This window comes from Anthonomus grandis, chromosome 16, assembly GCF_022605725.1.
Source record: "Anthonomus grandis grandis chromosome 16, icAntGran1.3, whole genome shotgun sequence".
Lineage (NCBI taxonomy): Eukaryota > Metazoa > Arthropoda > Insecta > Coleoptera > Curculionidae > Anthonomus > Anthonomus grandis.
Window position 1 is genome coordinate 3,225,576 of NC_065561.1, and position 13,246 is coordinate 3,238,821.

The 13,246-nt window shown below is 35.1% G+C and overlaps 1 protein-coding gene across 1 annotated transcript in view; it reads left to right on the top strand.

Moving 5' to 3' along the window:
- The window catches only part of LOC126745744 (uncharacterized), a 306,017-nt gene that overhangs the window by 231,053 nt on the left and 61,718 nt on the right, over positions 1-13,246 (top strand). The window lies entirely within an intron of this gene.

Here is a 13,246-nt window from a genome sequence, read left to right on the forward strand (position 1 = left end):
TGATTTTAATCTCGCAGACAGATTCTTATTTGTTTTTAAAATAGAACTGAAAGCCAAATAGAAACGAGGTTAAAAAATAAATTTTGGGTCCGAAATGAAACAGGAAATTGGTTTTTTATTTTAGCATTTTATTTATGGGCACCATTTTGATAAATCATTTTAGAATTTAAAAAAATGTTTATATTTTGACTTTGAAAATATAAAAATTAATTGATTCATTTAATTTGATACACCTACATAACAAAAACTTTCGAGGAAAGAATAAAAAAAGAGTTTTCTTGGTATTTAATAAAAGAATAAGAAGCCCAATTAGTACGGCTTAAAGAAAAGCGGTGTAATAATTTAATAAAGATGTAGATATTATTAACGGCAAAATTAGAATGGACTGTCGCTTTTTTAATGTAAGGGATATCTATAGATTTGATCACTCAGAAAGAGAAAAAACTTGTTTAATCTCCATAAAACTTATCAGTTATGCTCTGAAAACTCCGTTCAAAACGATTTTCTTAAAAACGCAAACGAACTTTGAAGGACGGCTTATATCTCAGGACTATATTTCCAAAGATTACCAAAGAAATAAGCTTCTAAGACATTATTTAACGTACTGACAACTTTCGCTGCAACCTAACTCTTTACGCCAAACAATAAAATATCAAGCTCGGGAGGTCTTCCCAATCTATGTCATTATAGAGTAGCAATAGAGGAAGCAATCTCTGAGGACCCTTCCTCTTTTTGGCCCTTTATTAAGGCCAAAACCAGTCTTTGGTGCCAGCAACAGTTTACAATTCTTTTGAAAGGAGTCTTAAGGATACTGATAATATTATCTCAGCACTTGCATATAATCCTCAAAACTAGCCAGTTTCCCTTTATTTGGAAATGTATTAAAGTATTGGCTATACACAGAAAAGATGTCATAGAGAATATTCTAAATTATCGTTCCCTATCCACTCTATGTAACTTTCTTTGAGATTAATATTTACAATTCCATATTTTCTTAAGTTCAATCAAAACTATCGATAGATGAACATGATTTCTTTACCGGAAGATCATGTATAACCAATCTTTGTACCTTGTTTCGATTTCTCTCCTCCGTCCTCGATGGAAAAAGCCAAGTTGATGTAATATACAGGGTGATTCATTAATATTGCACGAAAATGAAATGCCGGTTTTTTTGGGTTAAATTATGACGAAAAGTTCCTATAAACATATGTCCGAAAGTGCTTCGTTTCCGAGATACAGGGTGTTCAAATTTTCTTAAAAAATCGATTTTTTATTAATATCTAAGAAATGCCTTTGCTGTTTGCAATGTCATTCATACCATTTCTGGATATCTTAATGATGTATCTTTTTGACATATGACAGTTGATTTGTTATTCCAGGGACGTGCCCACGGGGTAAGCGGGTTAGGTTTTTTGTACAAAAAATAGCACCTAGTAGATTTTTTGAACCTCCTGTACATTTTTTGGATGACGCAACTAAAGATGGAATTGTTTCAACTCTTGGGTGTTTTTCGTATCTCCCTCCGTTTTCGATAAAAAAATTAGTTTAATGCAAACGTTTGAAAAAACTTGAATAAACATAATAAAATGCCTACTTATCGATTTACAGGGTGAAGAATAGTAAATACGGTAATTTGGAATTTTGACATGACATTAACTGTACTACCTGTTGAAAAATAGTTTTAATTAAACTTAGGTACATTAATTAAATTCTTAGAATAAACATTAGTAAATTGATGAAGGTAATGAAAAGCTATGGACTAAGAAACGTACGCTATAAGAGTTGTTCAAAATGAGTTCCTCCAACTGCAATGCATGCGTCTGTCCTGCGACGCATTGACTGGCGAACACGTTCAAAGATCCCTGGCGTGTTTCGAATAATATCGCAATTTGCAATAATACGATTTCTTAATTCTTCAACATTTTCGATGGGGGTGGTATAAACTAATTGCTTGAGGTGGCCCCAGAGGAAAAAGTCTATTGGATTTAGATCGGGAGATCGCGCAGGCCAGGGTTGTATACCTCCACGACCTATCCAACGATTGGGATATACTCTATCTAAATACTGTCGAGCAATTAAGCTGAAATGCGCCGGAGCGCCATCATGCATGAAAAACATTTGGTACCTTAAGTCAAGCGGGACGTTTTCTAATAGTGTTGGCAACTCCTCTTGAAGAAAACGCCGATACACTTCTCCACTTAACCTTTGTTGCAAAAAGAAAGGACCAATTAAGTGGTCTTCAATGATTCCAACCCAAACATTTAGTGAAAATTGGTGTTGATGGCGACTTTCACTTATTCCATGTGGATTTTCATCTGCCCAAATGTGATTATTATGGAAATTCATTATCGAATTCCTGGAGAAATTAGCTTCGTCCGTGAAAAGTATTTTTGATAAAAAAGGAGGATTTTCTACAATGTTTTGTTGTAACCATCGACAGAAAGCCACTCTATGAGGATAGTCGTCTGGCAAAAGTGCTTGTACCCGCTGGATGTGATACGGGTACAAAAGCTGATTTTTCAGTATTCTAAACACTGTTGGCTGACTAATGTTTAAAGTGGCAGCAATCTGTCTTGTACTCGTTGAAGGATTATCCTCGATTTCGTGGAGCACTGCTTCTTCAGCTTCTGCGGTTGCAACTGTGCGGGGTCGTCCATTGTCGACTGTAAGTTTTTTAAAACTTCCACTTTCTCTGAGACGTTGATGGAGGCGAGTAAACATTTGACTATGAGGAAGTACTCGGTTAGGGTATTTGTCCGCGTAAATACGCCTCGCTGTTTGTGAATTACCATTAGCAAGACCATACACAAAGTGCATATCGCACATTTCACTATAAGTGTACTCCATTTTAGACAAAAATGAAGAAATTGTCTACTTGACAGGAAAAAAACAACACCTTATCACTGAGCCACACCTAGTAATGTTAAATGAACTGGTATTTTATTTATTGCATTTTCAAAGCAACGAAAAGAATGCGACAAAAACTAAAACGATAATAGTATTTACTAAATTTTGTTTAATACGTATTTACAATTTCAACATTCCGCAGTATTTTTTAGATCAGCAGTTGTTAATGCTGTGCTTGATATTCGACACTATGAATAGGTAAGTATTACATTTTAGGAAGAAAATTATTTCTTTGCTTTCGCGTGATTTAAAAGCATTTACTTGTATTTTTACAGAGGGATGCAAAAAAGCAATTCTTAATTTTTTTATCGAAAACGGAGGGAGATACGAAAAACACCCAAGAGTTGAAACAATTCCATCTTTAGTTGCGTCATCCAAAAAATGTACAGGAGGTTCAAAAAATCTACTAGGTGCTATTTTTTGTACAAAAAACCTAACCCGCTTACCCCGTGGGCACGTCCCTGGAATAACAAATCAACTGTCATATGTCAAAAAGATACATCATTAAGATATCCAGAAATGGTGTGAATGACATTGCAAACAGCAAAGGCATTTCTTAGATATTAATAAAAAATCGATTTTTTAAGAAAATTTGAACACCCTGTATCTCGGAAACGAAGCACTTTCGGACATATGTTTATAGGAACTTTTCGTCATAATTTAACCCAAAAAAACCGGCATTTCATTTTCGTGCAATATTAATGAATCACCCTGTATACTGGCTTCAGCAAAGCCTTTGACCAAACAGATTCGATTCTATATAGGAAGGTTTAGAGAGCGTTCTAATACTTTTGGACTTCTGAAAGGCCTTCGATACGATTAATCACGAATTTCTAATCGCCAAGCTAAAATATTATGGATTCAGTGCTGACGCTTTGGCTCTTATGACAGCATACATTTGAAATAGAACATAGCGAGTTAAAGTGGATGAAGAGCATTAAAAGGAGTGTAGAGTGTCATCCGGGGTGCCACAGGGGTCAATATTGGGTCCACTTTTATTTATCATTTACATTGCTAACATCTTAAGATCTCCTCAGTGTTGTAAAGTTCAAGCGTTCGCTGACGACACTCAGTTTTATTGTCATTTTAATATTAAAAATCATAACCAAACAATAGAAAACATAAACAGAGATCTTCAAATAATAACAAACATTTCACAGCATCACTCTTTAAAACCTAATTCATCAAAGTCTAAGCTTATGTTTTTTTGCCGAAAAAAAAGTAAAAATATATTTTCAGTTGTTAGTAATATAAAAATAAATCAGAGATATAATTTACCAGTAGGACAGAACTCAACAGCAGAAGGAGTTGATGTCGAAGAACATCATGAATTATTGAATAATATATAGAAATATTTTTCTATGTTATTTTGTTAATTTTTTAGAGGTACTTATGTGTAGCATATATTTTTTTAATTGCTGTTAAATGTTTGCTTTTCTCAAATGAACTTACTATGTACTTGAATAAAAACGCTTTTACCTTAGTGATATTCCTAATTACTCTTCTGGAGATATTGTAGCGTTTTATTTTTCTATTTCTTATGTTCACTAACGCTCCATTGATATTTCATTAATTTCAATAATTATATTAATAATTTCAGTCAATTTCTTTTATCGATATTTCTTTAAATTCACACTGTCAATTACACATTACTACTGTAACGCATTACTCTCCTGGTTTTATTATTCATGCTTTCTGTTGACGGTCCGTCTTCTGGTTGGTCTTGATTGATGTTTTCTCTGATTGGATTGACATTGACAGCTCAGGCGAGAGGTGGGGTCGTAACTTATTTAGTCGGTACTACATCCATTTTTCGAGGACTTGCTCCCTTGTCGCAGGTAGAAGCGCACGTAAGAGGCCAGTTTTTTATTTTCGAAATTTGTGAAGCAGGAAGTGGCCAATATGGCTTATAATTTATAGTCCTTAATCTTGTTCCTTTAGGGAACTGTTTATTTCATAATTCTGGTGCAGGATGCCCAAGATTTTAATGGATAGATAATGAAACTTAGCAAGGTGAGTGTGTCACATTTTGAACGCCATTCATTATTTTTATCGACAGTGAATACAATGGCAATCGTTGTTTTAGGGTTTTACTTTTCCGTTTTACTTTTCCGTTTTACTTTTCCGTTTTACTTTTCCGTTTTCCTCTTTATTCTTCTTCAATTGTTGATGGCTGCAGGCTTTTGATTTCCCCGGGAAATTGCTGAAAGCGGTGGAGCTGGGACCAGAACTAGAGCTAGTATTAGATATTCCCAGTCCGGATAGCTAAGCTACAAATGGCATACATTCACAGCCTCGGTTTTGAAGGCTAGCCGTTCATTTCTTGGAGGAATATACAGGCCAGTTTATTCCATTTATTTAAATATCACTAACCATAGATTTTTCTCACTTATTTAAATTTTTACTAATATATCTTTAATTTAAATTTATTGCTACAAATATTTAATCAATATCATAATTTAGTATGTCAATTTCCTATCTATAATTTTAGTTATTTTTTGTTCAGTATTTTTCAGTACCTTTTTTGGTAGTTAAGTAGATATAACTCGGTTAAGGCTGATATGCCTTAGGTAAAAAGGTTCATGAACTTTCCCCTGCGTAATACAAATATATACTAAAAACTTTAATAATTGCAATTTATTTTTCAAGTGCTGAAATCTACCTAGTAGTGAAATCATAATTTAAATGTTACTTTTGTCAAACTTATTTTAATCACATCAACATTATTCATATTTTAATTCATAATAAATTATTACAATTTAACAGATTAGAACATGAGGTGTATACTTATCTTTGATGTAAATATAATTTGGTTGTATTGTTAAGATATTTTTTTTTTGCCTCTTTAAATCTACTTTATCCAGGGTCATTTAATTGGTAATTGAAACCTATATACCAAATCTTTGTTCTTAGTTTTTTTTCATTTATAAAAAAAAAAATAAGTGGCGCCCTCTTATTTAATAGTTATAATCAAGTTTAGATTTTTTAATAGCCAGTCATAAGTGAACCTTCGAACAATCCCAAACCTCCAATAATTCTGAGCTACCGTCTGCAAACTCTTGGCAAAATAGTAACACTGTAAAGTTAACGCCGCAATATTCGCTTCTTAACCCAGTGAGTTGGTGCCTTTTTAACATCTGCCTTTATATAAGTTAACACAAAATAAAATTGATTTCTGGTTAAGCGAAAATAGGCGTAAAATTTTGTTTTATTATCTACGAGATACCTTGAAATTAAATTGCTGAATGTCCCTTCTGCATTTCTGTGCTTGTACATGTTATTATGGGGTTTTCTTTGAATTATTAACGGAGAATTAATAAGCAAGTGCCAACACAAACCCCATGATGATGCACACAAACTGATTTCACAAAAGATTGCTTTCGCAAATCACTTCACGAACTGAATTGCGAAGTGCCGACTATTGCACCTAGACGCACAAGCAAAACCACTCAAGCCCATGCGATAGACGCTGCAACAGCTGCATGCATCGGATGCATGCATTCATCGCACGTGCGAAGGCCTTTGGATATTCAAATTACAGTTAACTTCTAAGGCAGGCTCCGAAGGTATTTCGGGCGCCGATTTAAGGAAGAAAACCATAGAAATAATGAAACCTTCTCAGCTTGGTTTTTAGCCTACTCGTATATACGCTAACAAGGATAATAAAGTTATTTTTATAGTGTAAAGATGATGTTATCTAAGCTTGGCACAATCAATCTTTGCCTAACGATTTTTATTGTTCCTTCTGATCTGTGTAGGGAAAACCTCAGCCAAGAAATTATTTTGCAAAATCAGCTTCCAGGGAATTCGCATATTACGCCTCTCTATAAATTTGAACCAAAACATAACTAAAAAAGGAACTTTATTTTTTGGGTGGCACTCAAATGAGGATAAAATTTTTATTAGTAAACGCTATAAACGTAAAGGCTATGGTCATTATCTCAAGCAAGTGTTCTCAAAAGGCTGTGAGTTCTGTGCTGGCAGGCATGATTCAAAGGATTTTTCTAAAAAAAGACGATGTTGACGCACACAAGTGTATTTTATGTGTTAGGGAGGATAAAAGGATAATAAGCATCATCCTAGAGGTGGCAAATGCATGGAATATAAAAGACATATGGAGCAGTATATGTCTAATATTGAGTTTAACATCGATAACAATAATTAAAACTTCAACAAGATTTTTTTTTGCAAAATTTGCATCATGATTATAATGCTACTAGTGACTCATTTAATTTCCATATACAGTATATATAATGATATCGATGTTTTACTACTGCAAGATCCTTATTGTCATAAAATAAATGATAGATATATTTTGCATTTTTTGACTGCTATTAATTGCATCTCAAGAAGTTAAATTTTAAACATGTATTGTCATTTTTAATAGGGAAAATCGATGTTCTAAGGCTAAGATGATTTTGTGGATCCTACTCTTCTGTCGGACTCTTGAATTGCAAAAGTGAAAAGTTTGTTTGTATAAGTGCTTATTGGCCGCCCGTTGCGGGTTTTGATCTCTTATATGAATTCGATAACATAAGATTAGTCTACATGACAGGATTATTTTGAGAAATTGATGGTAATGGGCATCATCCGCATTGGTTTTCTTGAGTACAGATATTTTGGGTTTCTTTTCAGAGCTTAACTTATTTACGTTAATCGAACTAAATTTACTTACTACCTTTTGTAGGGTCAGGAGGAAACATGAGTGATAATTTAGTGACTTCTTTAAACTTACTGGCAAAATGTTTCGACTAGATTGTAATTGATAAGACGCTAAGTGATCATAGGCTAATTTTATTTCAATTTAAATTGGACGTTGTGTCTAGTGATTCGTCCACTGGACATGAGGTCCTCTTTGCTACCATTTAAAATTGTATCAATATAGATAAAGCCTGGATGGACATGACTATGGTTGGTCGGAACCAGATCGAGAGGGATCTTATTTGGGGACCTAATACGAATAATATTGAAAGTGGTTACTTTGACCGAATTATTTAAGGATGTCGCTGAAAAACGTATTCCAAAAAGAAGAATTGATGTTGGTAAGCCTATTTGGTGGAATGAACACTTAGAAGATCTTAAAAAGAAACTATATCGTGCTAGGAAGCTTTCCCAGGCAGAGAGGAACGATATGATCAGACAAAATTTAAGGGCAGATTTTAATTACCTATTAAAAGCAGAAAGATTAAGAGTTAGTGTGGATATAACTTTATCGAATATAATTTATGGATGAATGTTGGCGATTTCGAATTTGACCCTTACATTCTTAGAAAGGGTCTAAAACGCAGATATCCGCAGGGTCATAATTTGTGAAATCTTGTGGTAGATATCCTTCTTGAAGGACTAAATGCCTTTGTTTTAGATGACAGACCGAATGCCGGATCGTTGTCTTTAGCATACGCTAACGATTTAGTAATTATTACTGGAGGCTGCAGTATACCTCAGCTTAAGTTATGAATGAATAAATAAGAAATTTACTTTTCAAAAGCATTTTAATAATATGATAAATCTAATAAAACATTTTCTGGGCTCAGAGGAGAACTCTCAAGATCTTATCAAATAGATTATAGTTCCTTAAGAACTATTTTCTTTAGGGCTATTTTGCCTTTGTTTACATACTGTTCGGGCTTATTTGAATGTAAACTATTTGGTGTTACAGCTAGAAATAAATTAGAAAAGATAAGAGATTTAGTTGCGCGAACAATGTGTGGTGCATATTCCCAACTTCAATAGAGGCAGCTGCTATTTTGGCTAATATTCCTCGATTAGAAGAACTTATAGTAAATGCTCTGGACAAATCAAGGCACAAACATGGAATATTAATCAATAGATATTAAGTTGTTATTCCTGCTGAATTGAAATTATCTAAAAGGGTTCCTAAATAAGAGACTGGAAGAAAGATTACTTAATGCTTGGTAAGAGAGATGAGACAATGCTATAACTGACAAAATTACCCGTGAATATATTCCTAATGTAAGACAAAGGCAAAACTTGTCTTGTATAGTTAACCGCAAAATTACTTAAGTGTTAACTGAACATGGTTAATTCGTTTTGCATTACAAGAAGATTGGAGCTATAGAAGACGCCCGATGCAGATCGTGTATCAATGCTGCGTTAGTCACTGGTAATAGACATCAAGCAGAATACACTCCTTTGCACCGTCTTGTCAAGTATTGTGAAGTCTTTGATCAAGCTAGAGTAAATTTAAGTAACAATATTAATGTGGCAAACTCAGAAGCTTTGGCTCCAAATATTCTGTTAGATAATTTATTAACTTATGGCTGTATAAATTTGCTTGAACAGTTCTTAAGTGATTGGTTCCTAACTTAAGTGCCGGGTTGCGTTATAACAGATTTTCGTTTAATATCATATGTATTAATATTATATTTAATTTTATTGATTAACGCGCTTTGCTTAAACCAAGTACTTGTTTTTCTTGTCATTATTAAATATATAATAAAGTTTAATTTTGTATATTGAGAAGGCTGTTGGTACTTCCCGGCTTTTCTACCCACTAATTAGCAGTAGTTCTGATACACATGTACTCTTGTATAATATTGCATTTATATTTTAAAAATAAAGATTTAAAAAAAAGTGACAAAATAAAGAAGGAAGGAATTCTTTTTGGAAGGAGCCCAATTGTTCCTTCAGGACTTTGGATGGGTAAGTGTGGGTGGGGACTTTCCTCCTTTATTTTTTTTACATTTGAATGAACTGCAAGTCTACCTTTAAAGGTTAAATTGAGATATTTTTGCTATTATTTTAAGTGAGATATTTAAAATTCAGGAAACATCTCATTTACAAATTCCGGGATATACTTTAATTTATAATTAGTAGATCAAACGAACTTACCTAAGTGATGTTCGATCTAAATTATATTCATCCCTCGACGAAGTAAATAGGGTACATATTGTATTATCGTTTATACTGCTTCGAACACATACTATAAAAAAAAGGCTGTAAATACCTTTCCGCCGGCACCTGAATTGGTCCTGTCAACCGATGTCATTCTCTACAAAGTCGCATAATGTTGCATGTTAGGGGAACTACCAAATTTTATTCCAAGTTTGGTAAGGGCGGGCGGGAGCCTATTTACTTCGTCGAGGGACAAATATAATTTAGATCGAACATCACTTAGGTAAGTTCGTTTGATCTACTAATTATATTACATGCCTCGACTCGTAAATAGGGTACATATTGTAGATGCTTAAAGCCAAAACATGCAACAGATTTGCGATATTATGCCAAATAAAGGATACCTACCCAAATCTATAATGAACTGTTGTGTTATGAGGAAATAAATTAACCATGTGTTCAAACAACATAGGTTTTATTACCTACTCTTTAATAGCTATTAACAAAAATATCAAACATATACCTCTAGAGGTAAATATACAAAATAAGTAACAAAACAAAATAGAAATCTAAATTACATAATCAGAATGTTAATCACCTAAGACCATTCCACAAAAGTTATCATCATGTAATGGTCTAATGATAAAATCTTGCGAAGGTACCTGACTTTTCTGACCATCCGGCCAAACGTCTAATTACGTCTATCCCTACACCCCTCCGAGCTGCCGTTGATGTAGAGGCGTGCCTGGTACTATGCGCGGTGAACATTTTTGTGTCAATGCCGCTCTTCCCGAGAATATCTTTAACCCATCGAGATAATGTTTGCGATGAAGCATTTTTGAACGGCTTTTTGTGAGTTGAAAACAGATGGTTTGTCTCAGCGTTTCTTAGACCCCGCATTTTCTGTAAGTATAATTTCAATGTGCTTACGACACATATTTGTTTATTATTTTTAAAGAATGGGATAGAAATATTTGGTTGGCATTTATTTCGGCCAGATGTTTTTAACCTTTTTGGTATTTTAATGTTTAAACCTTCAGAAGATTCTGTAATATTACAATGTTCTATGCTAGTTATGGATTGTAAACGCTGTCCCGTTGCTAGGAGTAAAAGGACTACAGCCTTCTGAGTTAAATTTTGCAAATTTATTTTTTCATTGGTTTGTTTCTCTAAATAATTTAGAACGACTGAAGGGTCCCAGGTAGATTCATATTTAGGTAAATTCGGCCGGAGTCCATAGATACCCTTAAAAAATCTTTTAAGCCTAAAGTCATTAGAAAAATCATAACTAGCTATTTGCGAGATTGCCGCTCTATACGAGTTCAACGTCCCAAACAAGTAACCCTTATTAAAACAAACTGATAAAAATTTGATTAAGTGTTCAGTGGACACTGAGAAGACGTCAATCTTTTGTTTTTGGCAAAAATTTCACCATTGTTTTAGCCCGCTGTCGTACTGCTGCAGCGTTGAACTCGTGACGGATGCCATACATATGTCTAGAGCTTCCTCTGGGACTTTGCCTCTTTGAAGCGCTTGCCTGATAAGCGTCCTGATGCCAGGGAAAGTTGCTGGTAGAGAGGGTGCCGCGATCTATCGGGAAATAAAACTAAATTGGTACTTGGTTTAAAAAGAACAGCATCCCGGATTAACAAGGAGGTGAATAAAGGATACCATGGCTGGGTCATCCAGAAGGGTGCGATTACTATGTCTTTTGCCTTATCATCCACGATCTTTTGTAATACCTTAATCAACAAGGAAAAAGGAGGGAATGCGTAAAAATTCAAGTTACTCCATTTTAACGTGAACGCGTCAACACCGGAACTCTCCGGATCTACCTGCCATGATATAAAATTCTCACATTTCGAGTTAATCCAGCTTGCAAATAAATCTATGTCTGGTTTCCCAAATAATGCAACAACTTTCTTAAAAATTTTGGGATTTAATTCAAACTCTGTTTCGCAGTTTATAACTCTTGACTCCCTATCCGCCGCCCGATTATCTGACGACTTAACGTATGAATCAAACACAAAAATACTCTTTTTCTCGCACCACTGCCAAAGCTTTCTAGCAATGTCATTTAATGTGGGATAACGAGTGCTTCCCATGCGATTTATGCATGCTATAGCGGTCTTGTTATCAATTCTTAATAAAATAGAATAATCTGAAAGATTTTCTGCAAAACATTTCAACCCAAAAAATGCAGCTAAAAGTTCTAAGTGGTTTATGTGATAACGTTTTTCCTCTACCGACCAGTAACCATGTGCTCTTTGTTCATTGCAAAAAATACCCCACCCTATTCGGGAGGCGAAAAGATTTCTATGACATAATTGGGAGGTCTTAGTGATTTTTTGGAAGTAAAATGTGAGCGCCACCATAAAAAATCACCAGATAATAGGGTGGATGGAATTTTCATTTTAGAATGGAAATCGCCCCTGCATTTATTCAGTGCTTTCCATTTTTCGCGTTCGAAGTTGGTTCCTCTTGTCGGAGTACTGTCGGCGACGGAAGTCCTGCTGTTTCCAGGTTCTGCTGTGTCGGCTCCGGGACTGTTGTACCTGTTGTCTGCCCTGGCGCGTCCCGAATGGAGTTATGGACAGACGTTTCGAGTTTAAATTTTTCAACGGATTATATTTCTGGATTTTAAGTTCCTGGCCGGATCTCTGCATATTTTTCGATGCTTTTATTTTATCCTCTAAGTCATCACCAAAGAACCATTCCGTTATAACAGTCTTATCCAGAGTATCTTTTAACTCCTTATTAGGCACCATAGATGCGAGCTCTCTACGAGAATTCGACTCTGAATGAAAAATAAACGGCCAGCATCGCTCAGCCTCTTTATATTTATCCTGTTGGCCTCCCCCTCATTTTGTTGAAGCAAATCAGACAGAGCTAGCCCCAAGGCGGAGATAGCGGCTCCTACTTGAGTCTGTAAAAGAGCTAGACGTATGTCTCTTCGTGTTGCTGATTCCGAGAATGCCGCTTGGACCACCTCATTGAGCCTAGGTGGGTTCAATTCATCACAATTCTCAGGAATAGGATGCTGAGATTAAAGAATCTCGGTCCTCTGTAGATAAACCTTGTTTAAGGATTGCCATCCATCTATCTGCTGGGTCTTGTTGAATCTTAGGACTCCTGTTATCGGGCTGAGCTAGATTGGGACCTAATAATGAAAGAACGTCATCTCCCAAGGTAACAGAGGGAGGATGATCGTCAATATTTTCCATCGCATTCGGGCTACTTGACTCCTCGTCTGAGGAAATAACTCGCCGAAATCTCTTTATGGGCACTGGGGATGTACTGCGAGACTCAAGAGATTCTGAACTATCAGAAGAACTTACAGATATCCTCCTACGTTTATAACGTGATTTTTTAGACTCACGGTTTCTTTCTTTCTATGCACACGCTCCCGGCGTGAACCATCGGAATCATGTTCACGACATGATTCAACCATCCTTTTCAAACGTTTTTCCAATTTCCTAATCTC